Source organism: Chionomys nivalis, chromosome 21 (genome assembly GCF_950005125.1).
Source record: "Chionomys nivalis chromosome 21, mChiNiv1.1, whole genome shotgun sequence".
NCBI lineage: Eukaryota > Metazoa > Chordata > Mammalia > Rodentia > Cricetidae > Chionomys > Chionomys nivalis.
Window position 1 is genome coordinate 45,695,822 of NC_080106.1, and position 16,319 is coordinate 45,712,140.

Here is a 16,319-nt window from a genome sequence, read left to right on the forward strand (position 1 = left end):
ATATAAAAGAAATAATTAAAAGGAAAAACAAGCATCAATCAAAATCCTGTGTCCATCTCTATGACCTGGGCAAAGTGACTGGAAGAACCAAAACATAGTGTCGACTGCCTTGACGGGTTACTCTGTCTAGGGTCTATAACCTGCCTGGCTGGTCAGTTATTCCAGGGTCACGGAGAGGTACCACCTGAAAGACATGGGCTGATGAGAGGAAGAAGGCTAGGCAGATTTGTCGAAGCCTCCGTTTATTAGAGTCATGGTTGCAGCTTATATAGCTCCTGGATGAGGAGCTTGGGGGGCTGGGGCACAGGATCTTGCCACGTGGTCCACGCCGGTCATGTAGGCCAAGAGGTTATGATCGGTCAGGTCACGATTCCTTGGCCAGGAGTTCACAAGTTGACATACCTAGTTCTCTAGATAGAGTGTGAGGTGGGTTCCGCTAACAGATAGCTCTCTATTAACAGACAATTTGGGTGTGGGATAGACTTTGTCAATAAAACAATTCTCAATACAATTGGGAAGTGGAGCCCTCTACAAACTTCTCAGGGCAATGCTCCCTATAATAATTTTTTTTGTGGGGGGGAAATGGCTCCTGAAAACATATGATTCCTCTCTGTATATAAGCAAAACATACGACTGTTCTCTCTATATAAGCGTGTTTGATAATGGGAGTCAAATTTTCTACCCTCAGGAAAAAAAAACCCACAACTTTTTCCCTTTGTATATACGCTTTCTGCCTACCATTTAAAAACCTCCAGTTCATAGGGCAGTGGAAGAATTTGTCTAGAACAAGGCAGATGCTATCAAAAAGTTATTGTTGCCAAGAACTAATGATTCGGCCATTAATTGACATGTCTGGGCCCAATTGTCTTTAGAGACAGTTGTTAAAGTAACAAAGAGGTAATAATTATTTACTCTAAAAAAACTACATGCCCAGTCTTGGCAGGCTTGTAACGAGCAAGATGTTCAAGGGCTCCTTTAACTTTAAACCTAAATGGAACATGAAATATTATCCATTAAGTTTAGGAGAAGGCCTTTAGATGACCAAGTTCAAAGAAGATAAAAACAAATTCAGGTGGTAAATGCACAGCAACCAGGGTGGGTGTCCACGCCCTGCTTATGTCAGCACTGCTTTCCTAAGGTAACAGTGTGGCCTTGCTTTGCTTTGTTTTGTTTTGCTGTTTTACAGAGAAAAGTCTACTGAAAACTTGCAGTGTGTTCCTGAGCTGGAGCCCCTTACTTTGTTCCTGCAAAACTGGATTTGAATTTAAAAATCTCGGAGGGTCTAAGATTCCCTGTGAACATAGCAAGAACCTTTTCTTCCACCCTTTCTTTTCCTGCCTCCCCCTTCCCCTTTTCTCTTCCTCCGCCATTTTCCTTGGCGTTCTTGCCCAGCCCCTACCCCAGAACTCTCTGACAGCATCACTGCCCTCCCTTCTTTGTGAATGGCGCTGTTGTAGTAAGTCCTTTGAACCTTGTCCCATCTCACTCCCCCTACTTCTAGTCTCTCTTTTCCAGCCTTGCTGCTGGTTTGCTGTCACAGGACCAGTGAGAGGCGAGAATGGGCGCACATCCGAGCACTACACACTGCAGCTCCCTTGTCCCACCAAAGACCAGAAGACCCTCTCTCTCTACAGCAACAGTCACAGGGCTTTAGATGCCCATGCAGATACAGCTGCCCATGCGGTCCTCTACTAGAAGCATGAGGTATAAATGCATTTTATGTATCATTTATATGTTTATATTTAATATATAATATTGTATATTATGTGCCCCCCCCTTTTTGAGAGAAGATCTCATTATTGAGTGTTGGCTATCCTGGAACTCACTATGCTAGACCAGGCTGGCCTTGAACTCACAGAGATCTGCCTGTCTCTGCTTCCAGAGTGCTGGAAATAAAGACATGGGCCATTACTCCTGGTTTATATGACTTTTCTTAAGGGACAACTCCTCTCCCGAGACTCCAAAATTCCTAACGCCTTTGTTAAGTTGTTTTTCTTCTTGATGTCTGCAATTAAAGAAGGCTTTTTGGCAGTTTTTAATCACTTCTGAAATTCTCCTTGCCCCAGACTCTGTGGTCTCTCTGTGTCTTTGTCCCCTCTCTCTTGCCATTCATTAGCATTTGGTGGCCCCAGCCTGAGCTCCACTTCCTGTTTTCTGCAGCGCTGCCCACGAGCCTTGCCCTTTTGCAGGCACACTTGACTATTGCTCAGCATAAGAGCAGCCATCCCCCTGCTTCTGACGTGAAAATGGAAACATTATACTTCTAAAGGATTTGGACTATAATAAAACATCAAAGCTCCCTTAGAATCCCATTGGCACTATTATTCTTTTGGCATGGTCATTTATTTATTAGGATACTGGCAGTTCTTTACAGCCTTTGGTAGATTTGAAGTTGAAAGCCAGTTTTATTGGCTGCTACCCTGGACTGGCATCTTTCTGGGTTCCAGTGGTGATGTTTGCCTCTGTCTGGCTTAAAGTCAAACTGTACCTTGTTGTTTACATTTTAGGCATTTTTCTAAAACTATACAATTATAGTGTCACCAACATGCCCACTCCCCTTTTCTATATAAGAGCTGAAACAAAATTAAGACAAGACAAAATACAGCAGTCTTTAAGAAACACCAGTGCAAGCAACACCTTCCATAATACCACCTGTTCTTCATTATTGCTTAATCTGGGGGTGAATCCTTTTAGGAAAATGTATTAGCAGAAACAAAGATTTTTCTCCCCTGAAGCATTTGCATGTTTTCCTCCAAGGCCTCGCCTAACTCACTCACTGTGTTTTCCTTTCATTTGACTGCCAGAAAGCTTGGGGCCCCGTCAACCTTTGTGGTGGAGATATTTGTTTCTTTCTTTTCTGGTTTTGATTTCTATCTCAACAGTATTATTTTATGATCAACTTTAACAGAAAGCTGCATCAGATTCCGTTCATTTTTGAGCGGGCAAGTTTAATAATAAATAATGAAAAGGCTTATTTCTCTGGATGAAATATAATTTACATTTTTTAGAGTCAAAAACTTGCTTCTGAGATCTACTTGTCTGGCAGTCATTTAGAACTTTAGTGAATTTTCCATGGAAACACGCATGCGTAGAGCTCTATATACGGGCTCTGTAACTAAGTCCTTAATCTTAGACCTTTCCTGGAAAGGAGGCGATGGTCTTTTGTTTGGGTTCTTTCAAGTAGCCTCTGGTTTCTGAGACACTCTTTTCCAGGATCTTCTCTCTTTCTTGCTTCTCTTCCTAATGGGTGTCAGGGTGGTGGGAACAAGGCTCTGCTTCTCTTGATTCCCTGTGTTTGGCTTCTGAATTAATCAAGAGACAATTCTCAAAGTAACAATCATTTGTCCTTCCTCCAAATCTATTTCTTTAGTGCAATTATACCATTTAGCTCACTGAGCCTGTGTTTATAACCCGCTTGAGCTCTCTAAGTCGATTCTACTGCTCCTTAAAAATCATCTGTATATGTATGTGTGTGTGTGCTGCACGCTGTAAATGAAAAACCTATGACCAGCATCATAATCAATGAGAGAAAGTGTAAACTTTCTCTTGAAGATATTTACCCACTGTAGAGTAACTGAACTTTTCCATTGTTGTGATAAACACCACGATCAGGGCGATTTATGGAAGGAGTTTAACATTCCAGAAGAACAGGAGTCTGCCGTACAGGGAGACGTGACAATGAGTGGCAGTCACAGTAACTGGGGCAGGAGCTGAGAGCTCAGATTGAACCACAAGCACAAAGCAGAGATCAAAGAGAAAGGACGTGAGTCTGTGAACTCTCCACACTCACCACTTCCACCAACAAGGCCACACCTGCAAAAATCTCTCTGACCACAGCTCCGATTGAAGATCAATGTGAGCCAACTGGGGACATTCTCAGTCACAGGCCACATTCACTCTCTTAAGCAACACCTGCCCGCCCCGCTGGTGTTCAGCTGGAGACGGGGTGTACTGAAAAGGGCAGTGAGACCAGAAAGAGAAATTAAAGGCATCGAATCAGAAAGAAGTAAAGTTATCTGTCTGCAGACGGTCCTGTGCATGGAAACCCCAACTCTACAGACGGTCCTGTGCATGGAAATCCCAACTCTACAGACAGTCCTGTGCAAGGAAACCCCAACCCTGCATATGGTCCTGTGCATAGAAACCCCAACTCTAAGAAAGCTCTTAGGACTCATAAAGAGATGCACTGAAGTTGTAAGACATTAAAGTTAAAACACAAAAATTGATAAATATTTTTAGAAATCAATAATCAAGTTGAGAAAAATTAAGACAAGAATCCCATTTACGACCATGAAAGACTTTAGGCGAGGCTAAAGAGGTGGCTCAGTGACTGGAAGAGCATCACTTCACCTCTGGATGCTCCTCACCTGCAACATCAACAGAATGAAGCAGTCTCCATGTGACTGCATGTCTGAGAATGATGTGTGAAGGTGTGCAGCCTTCTCAGGGCTGGAGAGATGGCTCAGCAGTGGACAACACTGGTTCAGTTCCCAGCACCCAAAGGGTGGCTCGCAACTGTCTGTAACTCCAGTTCCAGGCGACCCGACATTCTCATACAGACATGCATGCAGGCAAAACACCAATGCACATAAATAAAAAAAAAGATTATCAACAAAAAACTTTAAACACACATAAGTTGTTAATCACATCTCAGTAAAACAAGAAAAGAAAAACATAATCCTTGTAAAACTACAAAGATCACGGAAAGAATTTTTCATTATTTTTCCAGGTCAGAAAATTCATTCCTTTTCTATATACCAACTGCAGGAAAAATTCAAGCTACTCTTAGCAGTCTAGAAAGATTATTTTAATAACCCCCCTTTATTCCTATACAGGAAGTACTTAAAGTGTCAATGAACATGTCACTTATTTCTCAAATGTCTCAGGTGGCCATGTTATTAAAAAGATGGGACTCCAGTTTTCAGTGTCTTAGGAAGGCTTTGCAAGGGAGGTCATGCTCTCTACTGTCTTCAAGGTAACCCTGGTGGTGGCATCAGGAGACCTGTTCACCAGTATCTGCAGACTGTTCATGAAAAGCTACAACAGCCTTGCCTGCCAATGCAGCAGCTACCGATCATTGCAGCCTCTTTTTGCACTGCTCTTCTGATGTGGGAAAAATTCAAGAAAGGGACTTGACAGGAGGACCCCAATTAAAGATTCCATAACACCCATCCTTGTGATGGTTGGCTGTTCTCATCAGTGAGGACAGCACCCAGCTGTTTGGTCAACATCAGTCTAAAGATTGCTGTGAAGGTTACGTGTGGCCAGCATTAAGCAGTGCCTTTCCCTCCCCAAGTAAAATGTTTTACTCCCTGTAATGTGGGCGGGCCTTGCACAATCAAGACTAAAGTCCCTTGTGCAAGGAGTTTTGCCTCAAGACTGCAATTCCTACTCTTCTCTGAGTCTTGTCCTAGCCTGTGCTGCAGACCCAGGCTTGCCAGCCTCTCTGTTACTGACAGTAACTACCGTTTCTCCAGAGAATCTCAACTTATGCATCTCTTTGTGGGTTTCTTCTTGGATACTTGGACTGGAGTGTTTCTGATAGAGCAGAACAGGAAGTGCTCTCCCTAACATCTAGACTTTCTTCCTGTGCCTTCGCTTTCTGTATGAGGACAAAAGAACCGGAGGACAGGGGGCACCAACCGGCATTGGCATGAAGTGTACTAAGCAGGATGCCTGTTCTGCTTATCTTCACATTCTTTCTTTTTCTCCATCACTCTTGCGGCCCATTAATGTCACCATCTGAGGTTGAGTCCTGCCGCTCTTTGCTGGGAAGACAGAACGTAAGCTTCTTTTATTAACAGCGATCACATCGTCCAGACCTTTTTGTCTTTTTCCTTCTGGGGAAAAGTGGCCAGAATTTCACAGAAGACAGATCAAGCTCCCATTGCTGGATTTGTTTCAAAGTGAAATAACCCTGAACGTTGTTCAGTGCTTTGATAGCCACACGTGCTCTGGTCCAGCAGTGTTCCACAGAGCCGTGGAATCCTCTGTTGAATGTGACCGGTCAGCACTTAAAATGTAAGGAACATAACCAAGGGACTGAATTTTACATCTTATCTAACTTAAAGTCAGTAAACTTAAATAGCACGTGAAGTTAGAAGTTACATCTGAGTGTGTACGAATTTCCAGTTAATTTTTGCCCAAGTGATGATATTTTTTAAAAAAAACTTCTATATGTGTATATGTATATTTGTTATTTTATACTATATGTGTATATGTGTATTTACTATTTTATACTATATGTGTATATGTGCATTTGTTATTTTATACTATATGTGTATATGCGTAGTTGGTATTTTGTACTGCTACTCATGAGGGTTTGGGTGGGCACCATCAGCATCATCTTTCAACTTCTCATGTGAGTGGAATATCCCATCACCCTCTGCTTGTTGCACGGTTATTATAATTAGTGCCTGAGAACTGCTGAAACAAGGCAACCATTCAAACCGTGGTGTTTCACAGATGAGAGCAGGGAAAGCGTGAGGGGCTCTCCCACTGGCTTATGCATTTTCCCAGTGTGTGACCTCCAGGTGTGACTTCCAGGTGTGGCCTCCAGATGTTACCACTGAATGTGGTCTTCCGGAGTGGCATAGTCTTCTCAGGGCAAGTGTTAACTCTGTATGGTTTTGGATTTTAAAAATATATCTTACCATAGCCAGAACCTGGAAACAACCTTGACTGAAGAATGTATAAGGAAAATGTGGTACATTTACACAGTGGAGTACTACATAGCGTTGGCGGGGCGGGGGGAGTAGGATGACATCTTGAGATTTGCAGGCAAATGGATGGATCTAGAAAACATCACATTGAGTGAGGTAACCCAGACCCAGAAAGACAAATATCATATGTACTCACTCATAAGTGGCTTTTAGACATAAAGCAAAGAAAAACCAGCCTACAATTCACAATCCCAGAGAACCTAGACAATGAAGAGGATCCTAAGAGAGACATACATGGATCTAATGTACATGGGAAGTAGAAAAAGACAAGATCTTCTGAGAAAATTGGAAGCTTGGGGATCATGGGAGAGGGTAAAGGGGGAGGGGAGAGGAAAGGAGGGGAACTTATTGATATATAGATCATATTAATTATTATATATAATTAATATATACATTAAATTCTTCCCTTTACTTGATAACTTTCTCAGGGTGAAAATTTCAGGCTGCATACAGAGATTGGAGCTGGCCTACTGGCTCAGAAGCTACAACCATTCATTATCTTCTAAAAATGATTCTGAATTACTTGACGTTCCTGACATTGTGGGGGGTGTCATGAACCATGAACAGAGGTCATGTTGGCTTGGCATCAAATGTAATGGCTCTAAAATGCTGTGTAGATTTATAATGCAAAGGGTGGCAAATGCATTGCAGGATATTATAGTATATGATTTTGTTTTTGTGCCATTCTTAATTGAGTCTCTGCCATCATGTTCACTTATTACTATTATTATTTTAAAGACAACGTCTCATTGTGTAGCTCTGGTTGGCCTGGAAGTTGTTGTGTAGATCTGGTTGGACTTGACCTCACTGAGATCCACCTACCTCTCCCCTCAAGTCCTGGGACTTAAGGTTGCACCACCCTCCCTGGCGTTTCTTTATGACCTATTTCTATTCCATATCTTGCCATATTTTATGCATCTTTCTAAGCTAATGGGAAATTAAAAAAAAATGAGAGTTTACATCAAAGTCAAGGTTTATTTAACTATGATCCAAGATCTGGAGCAGAGGCCCTGACCTTGAACTCCTTCCTACTGACTTTTGATGCATCTTAGGATCTCCTGGTCTCAGGGGTACTCGAGTCAGAAGGAGGTCACTTGGGACTACTGAGTAGACAAGCAAAGTGATTTGGGATATCCCACTCAATGGTAATGTTTAAAGTTTTGGTGCATTCACACACACACACACACACACAAACACCCACATCTCTGTGCACACATGCACACACAATCACATACAATCATATTGTTCTTTGTCATATTATATTCTGTTCTTCAAATGATACAGCAGAGTAACATGGGAGGTGCATGGTATTAACCATTTCCAAAGAACATGACTTTGAATGACTGCATTGTCTTCTATTGTCTGGGCATTATAGCCTCTTCCTGTTTTCATATTCTAGGATGTTGTGGGTTTTTTTTTCTGATTTGTTGACTTAAGCAGTACTTCCTTGTTATTGCGTCATATCGCATGGACTCTTTCTTCACACAAATTGCTAAATTCAATTCCAGAGAGGCTGTGTCACTTATGCCCTAGGCAGCATCTCCCAGGACTCCAGGAAGCACTGAAGGCTGACATTTAAAAGCTGCCCATTTGATGAAAGGATAAACAACTGCTTTAGTGGATTAATCGCTTTAATTGATGGTTTTAATTTGAATTTCTTTACATGGTCACCCAAAACTTTGTGCAGTTAAAACTTGATGCTAATTAATTAATTAATGTTAACTTGGAGGTTTGAACCCAGGGCTCACACAAGCTAAGCATGTACTCAGTGATGAGTTACATACCTATGTGCCCAGCACTTATTTTAACATTTAACACATGTTAACATATTGAGGGATTTCAAAATGGTAGCATGTTTCCCACAATAAAGTTAATAACTTTCATTGCAGAAATTTTTCAAAAAATGCAGAAATATGCAAAAAAAGTAAAAGCCACCCATAATCCCCTTGGTTAGGAGGACTTCCTGTTGATGTGTGTGTGCTTTGAAGTCTCGTGTTACTTCTGAGGTCTACGTGCCACATCAACAACTACGTGTTCTTTCCTGGGACCAAAATGGAACCACACATTATTTTTATAACTGACCCTGGACAACTAAATACACATTGTGGGAAAAACAAGCTGTGTAATGTTTTTATTTGGAAAATGGCCTTGGCTATCAGGCTCCTTCCCTTCAGATCTCAGCCTTGCTATTTACCGGCTGTGACCTTGAGCAACTTATACATTTACCCTGCACGCTCTTCTCTAGTTTGTAGTAAACAAGGAGCAAGAACAATTAGGAATGATAATAAAGGGAATAATATATAATCTCTCCAGTATTTAAAGACAAATGATGTAAAGAATATGAAACAATATGAAACACCAAGAATGTGCATGCCCCAGTAGCCCCACCAAAGGGAACCTTTACTGTCTTGTTCAATAAATGACAGATTTCTGTTTCTAGGAGGGCAGCTGTTTGCCATGCTGCCATTAGTACTGTCCCAACGTGTTACTTATGGCTTTGTGTGCAGTGGATCGGGACTTTGGGTTTGCAATTGCTCATCTGAACCCTAGATAAAGATGGATAGTGGAGTCTCTGGTAGTTTCACAGTGATGGTTGGTAAAATTGCTATCTGCGTCCCTATGAAATCCAGCCATGCCACTGGCTGGACTTAACTAAGTCTTAGTTTCTTCTCTATAAATTACATCTAGCAAAATTATCCTGACGTTACCTATTAGCTCTATTGTTGCAAAGCAAGTGGAGTTAATGGACTTGAGATTCTGCAGGTCAACATTTATGCTGAGCTCAGCCTTGTAGTTCTTCACTTGTTCTTGCTGGGGAGCATCCGGGAGCACAGCAATGGTGAGGTGATCTAAGTTGGCCTCCCTCACAGGTCCTGTGCATGGTGCTGCTTATTGACTGACCAGGGGTCTTCGGCTGACTAGCTAGAGTCTCCAAATACGGTGTTAAGGTCTTAAAAGTAGCAAGATGAGACAGAGCTTCTATTGTGACTCGCTGATATTTCATGGGTTTAAGACAAATGACATCACGAAAGGGGACCATGCAAGGGAAGAGGCGCAGGAAGGCTGGGAGGCTGAGAGGGAGCCTGGGAAGCAGGGAGGCAGGGAACCAGAAAGGGATGAAGAGGCCATTATTGTAATAAAATGAGATGCGAAAGAAGACAGGGACTGGAGAGTTCTAAGCACACTTGCGCTTTGGGACTCAAGAGAACAAGGACAGATCCTCTTTCTCTGCACCCATGCTGGTCAGAAATAATTTGGAAGATCACTCACAGGACAGATATATAGAAGAGACACATTGTCTTGAAAGGTAGGCTTGGAGACTTTGTCAGAATGTACCATGAAGGCTGTGGGATGTCAGTTGCATTTGAACACTGGCTGTGAGGCAGCTGTGTGAATCCAAGGCTTCCGGAGAGCAGAGAGAGCTCTGGGAGCCACAGTTTGGGCCTGACTATGTCTCAAGAGTCTGTAGGGCCGTGGGCTCCAGCAAGCTGCCTTCCTGGGTAGATGGGAAACAAAGGAAGGAGGCCCAGAATGGTTTCCAGGGCCTGCAGCCTGAAGCATTTTCCAGAGGCCAGGTTGATGTGACAATTGAGATGAAAGGCGTACAGAACTTTTTGATTTTAATCATCATCAAGCATAGGGCCCAGCGCAATGTCGTCAGTAAGCTTGTAGAAGTGGGGTCGGTGCAATGCTGCTATTTGGTATTTTTAATAGCTCTAAGATGACTGGAGAGTTGCTTGGCTTCACATGTCTGTCATTCATACGAGAGATGAGGTTTATGGTTGGAGGAGAATCTTACAAGTGTTCACGTGCCTTGCATGGTGTTCAATACAGAAGCCAGGACATCTGTATTAATGGATCCATAGTCTAATGGATGCCAGTGCTTCCTCTCATCCCTAATGGCACTGCTGGAGCCACTGCTCAGTGCCAGCACTGTTGCCACTTCTCTCGAGTCATGGGTCAACTCCAGCACCTCATGGTTTCTAATCAGAAATTTATTTGTAGCCCTGGAGTGTTTGGGGGCTCAGAGCACTTGAGTCAGTGATATTGTAAAGCTATTGATCTGGTAGGCTAACTGTCTTAGCGGTTTTCGTTGCTGTGAAGAGACACCATGACCACGGCAACTCTTGTAATTAAACACATTTAGTGGAGGTGCTCGCTTGCAGGTCTAGAGGTTCAGTTCACTATATCCGTTATAATCACATCTATTGTTCCAAAGTCAGGACAGAGTACAGTGGACAGTCAGATTGTTAAGGGCTCAAGGAGCCTCCCCAACTACTGATGATCATCAGGGGCTGGTTCGTGTGGGGTGTGGAGAAGAAAATGAGTTTCCACTATTTTAGGCTGTCTGTCCATGTGTTTGGATCAAACCTGTGTGACTGCCAGTTACTATAATAATAGTTGATTTTAAGCAGCAAAGATCCTTCAAAAGCACTTGAAGGAGGGGCCACTGTAACTTGTAATGACACCAAGCTAGATATAATTATGATCATATAATGAGGGCACATTGGGAGCCTAGGGAACATGTTTCCCAGGACATTTGAGATCCTTGTTCTCAGAGCTCCTGCTGAGAGAAGATGCTTTCTGTAGACTACTATAGCCTCTGCAGGGGAGCTACCCTCTCCCCAAAGGGGCATCTGGGTCACCCTCCCATATGGACAATTTTATCCTGACTGGGAAAAGGGAAGAGGGCTCAACAGTTAGTTTGTTCTGAAACATCTGTTCTGAGGCAGGAGAGTAGAGGCTCTGGGAAGAGTGCTGAGCCTACACAGCACCAGGAAAAGAACCATTTCCTGTCCGTGTGGTGAGAAAGCAATGAGTCTGGATGGGAGAGATGAACCCATCCCAGGACCACAGCAGCCAACTGCACATGGCCCCCACAGCCAGTCTTCACTTCACAATTCATTCTCGGGTGCAGGATGAGTGTGCTCTCCACAGTCACTCTTTCCTCCTTTCCTTTATTCTCATAGCTCAGATAGTCGCAGAGAGGAGTCATAAATGTAGTGTAGGAATTCTGGAGTTTTCTTCTGGACTTTCATAACACAAACACTAAACATGCTTAAGATATCATTAGCTTTCCAAGCAGTGGTGGCGCACGCCTTTAATCCCAGCACTCAGGAGGCAGAGGCAGGTGGAACTCTGAGTTTGAGGCCAACCTGGTTTACAAGAACTTGTTACAGGACAGGCTCCAAAGCTACAGAGAAACTCTGTCTTGAAACACACACACACACACACACACACACACACACAAACTCTGTCTTGAAATATATATATATTTAAAAAACAGCCTGGCCCCATGGCTCTAATGACTGTGTTTAGTTCCATTTCCTTCTCTCCAACCCCATTTTCTGCTTTAGGACTCACCCCAGACTTGAGCATTGCTTTAGCAGCCTTTGCTCTTTATTGTCTTCAAACCTGTGACTGCGTCTCTGTCTCCCTTTGCCTTGTGTGGCCATGAGACTTTCTAAGAGTACTAGGGTTTTACAAATTTGCTTATTGAACTTCAGTGTTTTCTCAGGGTGAGCATAAGCTATGGCCATTTCCTTGCTTTCTTAAAAAGATTTATTTATTTTTATATGAATTGCTGTTTTGCCTGCATGTATGTCTATGTGAGGATGCCAGATCTCCTGGAACTGGAGTTACAGACAGTTGTGAGTGGCCATGTGTGTTGACTGAGCTTTTGTTTCACCTGGCCCTGCAGTCGTTCAGTCCCAAAGAAACACACAGAGGCCTACATTAATCATATGCTGATCGGCCCAGTATCTCAGGATCTTCTTATTAACTAATTCTTATAACTTATATTAGCCCATAATTCTTATCTGTGTTAGCCACATGGCTTGGTACCTTTTTCAATGAGGCAGTCAGATCTTGGGTCCTCTGTATCTGGGTCACGACTGCATACTGAGCTTTCCTCTTCCCAGAATTCTCCTGATCTCATTGCCCTGCCTCTACTTCCTGCCTGATCATCCACCTATACTTCCTGCCTGGCTACTGGCCAATCAGCATTTTATTAAAAATAATACAAGTGACAGGATAAAAGACCCTTGTCCCACAGCACATGTGGGTGCCAGAAATTGAGCCTGTGTCCCCTGGAAGACCAGCCAGTGATCTCAACTGCTGAGCCATCTCTCCAGCTCCTCCCTGTGTTTTTAAGCAACTTTCTTCCTGGTGTCTCTTCCAGAAACACTGGTGTTGAAAGCTGCAGACCTTGAGACTCTCCACTGGTGATGAGTTAGAGTTGTGTCCTTGCAGAAGGAGACAGAATTGACTGGGAAGAGACTGAATGCCCATTTTCTTTAATGGAAGAAGGCTCTCCAAAAAGAAAATCAGTAACTGCCTTTGGTCCAAAACATCATAGTGACATTATTTTGGAGATTATCCTTGTAAGATCTTTGCCTGGGTGAGCGGGTGACCCAGGAAATATAGGTGAACTGCTGCTGTAAATGTAGCCCAGGCACAGGGGACACACAAAACCTTTGTGCTTTTGTCTTTCTTTAGAAAATGTGTTCTAGGCCCCAATAAAGCAGTTATAGTATGCCTGTTTCTGTGAGGTGGCATTATGTTAGTTTATTAAATGATCATTTCCCTCATTTTAGGCACCATATTAATTCTAGTTTATGTTGGAATTCAATATAATACTTGCACAAAGCCCAAACAAATTGAACATGCAGTTGTGATGGTTGTTTTGTCAACTTGACTTGACCTAGGATCACACACAGAATAGAAGCACAATGATTGGCCTGTGGGTATGTCTGTGTGGGATGGTCTTGATTGCCTTAGTCAATGTGGGAGGACCCAACCCTGTGTGAATAGCACTGTTCCTTAGACAAGAGGTCTGTTGGTGGATTGAATGTAATTGGCTCCCATAAACTCACAGGTAGTAACACTATCAGGAGGTGTGACCTTATTGGAGGAAATATGTCTTTGTCAGGGTGGGCTTTGAGATCTCATATATGCTCAAACCATGTTCAGTGTCTCAGACTACTTCCTGTTGCCTTTGGGTCAAGATGTAGAAATTTTAGCTCCTTCTCCAGCACCATGTCTGCATACAGGCCACCATGCTTTTTGCCATAAGGATAATGGACTAAACCTCTGAGCTTGTAAGCTTCTCCAATGAAATGTTTTCCCTTATAAGAGTTGTTGTGGTCATGGTGTCTCTTCACAGCAATAGAAACCCTAACTAAGACAATGTCATAAAAGGATGGAGCCAAGCACAAACAAATGAACATGCTTGTATTCATTTCTCTCTTCTATTGTCCACGGATGTGATGCAATAGAGTATAACCTGGAATCACAAGCCAGGTAAATCCTTTCTCCCTCAGTTGATTTTTGTCAAAATATGCTTGCTGCAACAACACAAATGAAACCAGAGTTTCATTTCATTTAGTTTGTTCTCACTAATCATGTTGCTGTCTATAAATTTACCAGGAAAATAAATTATTAAATACAGAATATTACATTTGCAGGAAATACAAGGTTGTTTTCTCATGAGTCTATAATCACATGTTCATCAACCAATTTTTTTTTTGTTTTTTATGTGTTTATGCTCAATGATATTACTTGGTTTATGTTGTTGATTTGTTAACATGGAATTTAGGGTCAACAGCATGGTAACTCACGCCTTGGTGAAGACTGACCAACACACATATGCCCTCTACTGGAACACCATGGCTTTCTTGTATTTAGAAACACTAACTGATATTTCAGCACCAGCTCAGGAGTTATTTTACACACCACAATCCCCACACAAGAGTACAAAATGTGAAAACCTTGGCACTTGGTGGACTGTGAAAGGACGCTTGTTCACAGTGTGAAAGCGGAAACATGAAGTCTGATGTTTGCCTGGTTCATCACTTGTGGGGATGTTTAAGGGAACCTCAAACATTTCCTGACTCCGAACACAGGGAAGATTAATTTGGTCATTACAAATACATTTTGACAGGTGGGAAAACTCAGGAATATGGAATCCCTGAAGCAAAAAGTTGAGCCATCTGATGTGGGATTTCCTGCTGTTTGCTGTGATTATCATTGATGAATAAAGGAACTGCTTTAGGCCTATAGCAGAGCTATAGGGGAATAGAGCTAGGTGGGGAAAACTAAGCTGAATGCTGGGAGAGAGAAGGCAGAGTTAGAGAGAAGCCATGTAGTCACCAGAGACGGATGCCAGAACTTTATCTGGTAAGCCACAGCTATGTGGCGATATACAGATCAATAGAAATGGGTTAAATTAATATGTAAGAGTTAGTCAATAAAAAGATAGAGCTAATGGGCCAAGAAGTGATTCAAATAATATAGTTTCTATGTGATTATTTCGGGGTTGAGCAGTCGGGAATGAACAAGAGACCTCTTCCTACAGCCGTCCTCACCTCTGTACTGGGTGAAGGAAGAGTATCTCTGTGTTATAAATGAGAAAAATGTGGGTTCCAGGGTGAGCAGACAGTCACCAGAACTGTCGGCCAGCTAGTGGGTAGGTCAAGGTAACCCCACTGTTTTAATTCCAAGACAATGATTCACTTTCATACGCCATGTCATGCTGCAGTTAAGGCAACAACACCAGACAAGCGTTTTCTCTATTGCTTGTAAGGTTCTGGGAAGTGAATCACCCCTGTTGCCCCTAGCCTGGCCTCAGACAGGATTTAAATCTGTCCAATCAGCTCTGTCTTCTCATTTATATAGTCTCCAGATCCCTGAGAGGCGGGACACTGGGTCCCCCTTATTAATGAGGCCTTCCATTCTCAGAGCATTTTTCCTGGATACTTCATTTCTTCTCTACGGAAGTGGGTCAGGACATTTTAATAAAATTTGAAAATGTGCACGGAAATTTAAAAGAATAAATAAAAATCTCACATTTCTTCTTTATTTTAGTGCTATTCTGTGTGTATGGAAACATCTGTGTGGGCCAGAGGGTAACATCAGTAGTCTCCTCTGCTGCTCCCTCTTTGTGTTTTGAGACAGCATCTTCCACTAAATGTGGGCTTCATCAACTTGGAAGGCTGGCTGGTTCCAGGGACCAGCCTGCCCAGCAGTGTTGGGGTTATAGACACATGCCACTTGTCCAGATTTTACATGGATTTGGGTATCTGAACTCGGGTTTTTCCTCATGCTTGCATAGCAGGTACTTTATTGAATGAACCATCTCTCCAGCCCCCATATTTCTTAACACAGCAAAATAATCGTTGTTGGGTTGGTGTGTTGGCTCAGTGCTAGAACAATTACCTAGCATGCCCAAAGCTCAGGTTTCATTTTCTAGCATGGAAAAAGAATAATGAGAAATAATCACTATTAACAATGAATATAACATCTCTGTATTCCTACTTCTTGTTTCCTACATCTTTTATGTTTGATTAAGCACACACACACACACACACACACACACACACAGACCACTCGTTCTTTTTCCAGCCACCCAGACCCAAAATAATCACACAGAAACTGTATTATTTACAATACTGTTTGGCCAATAGTTTAGCCATATTTTTAGATAACTCTTATATCTTAAAATAATCCATTTCTATTAATCTGTGTATCTCCATGTGGTTTCAGGGTATCTGTCTCCTGCAGTGGCTACATGGCTTCTCCTTGATTCCACCTACTCTT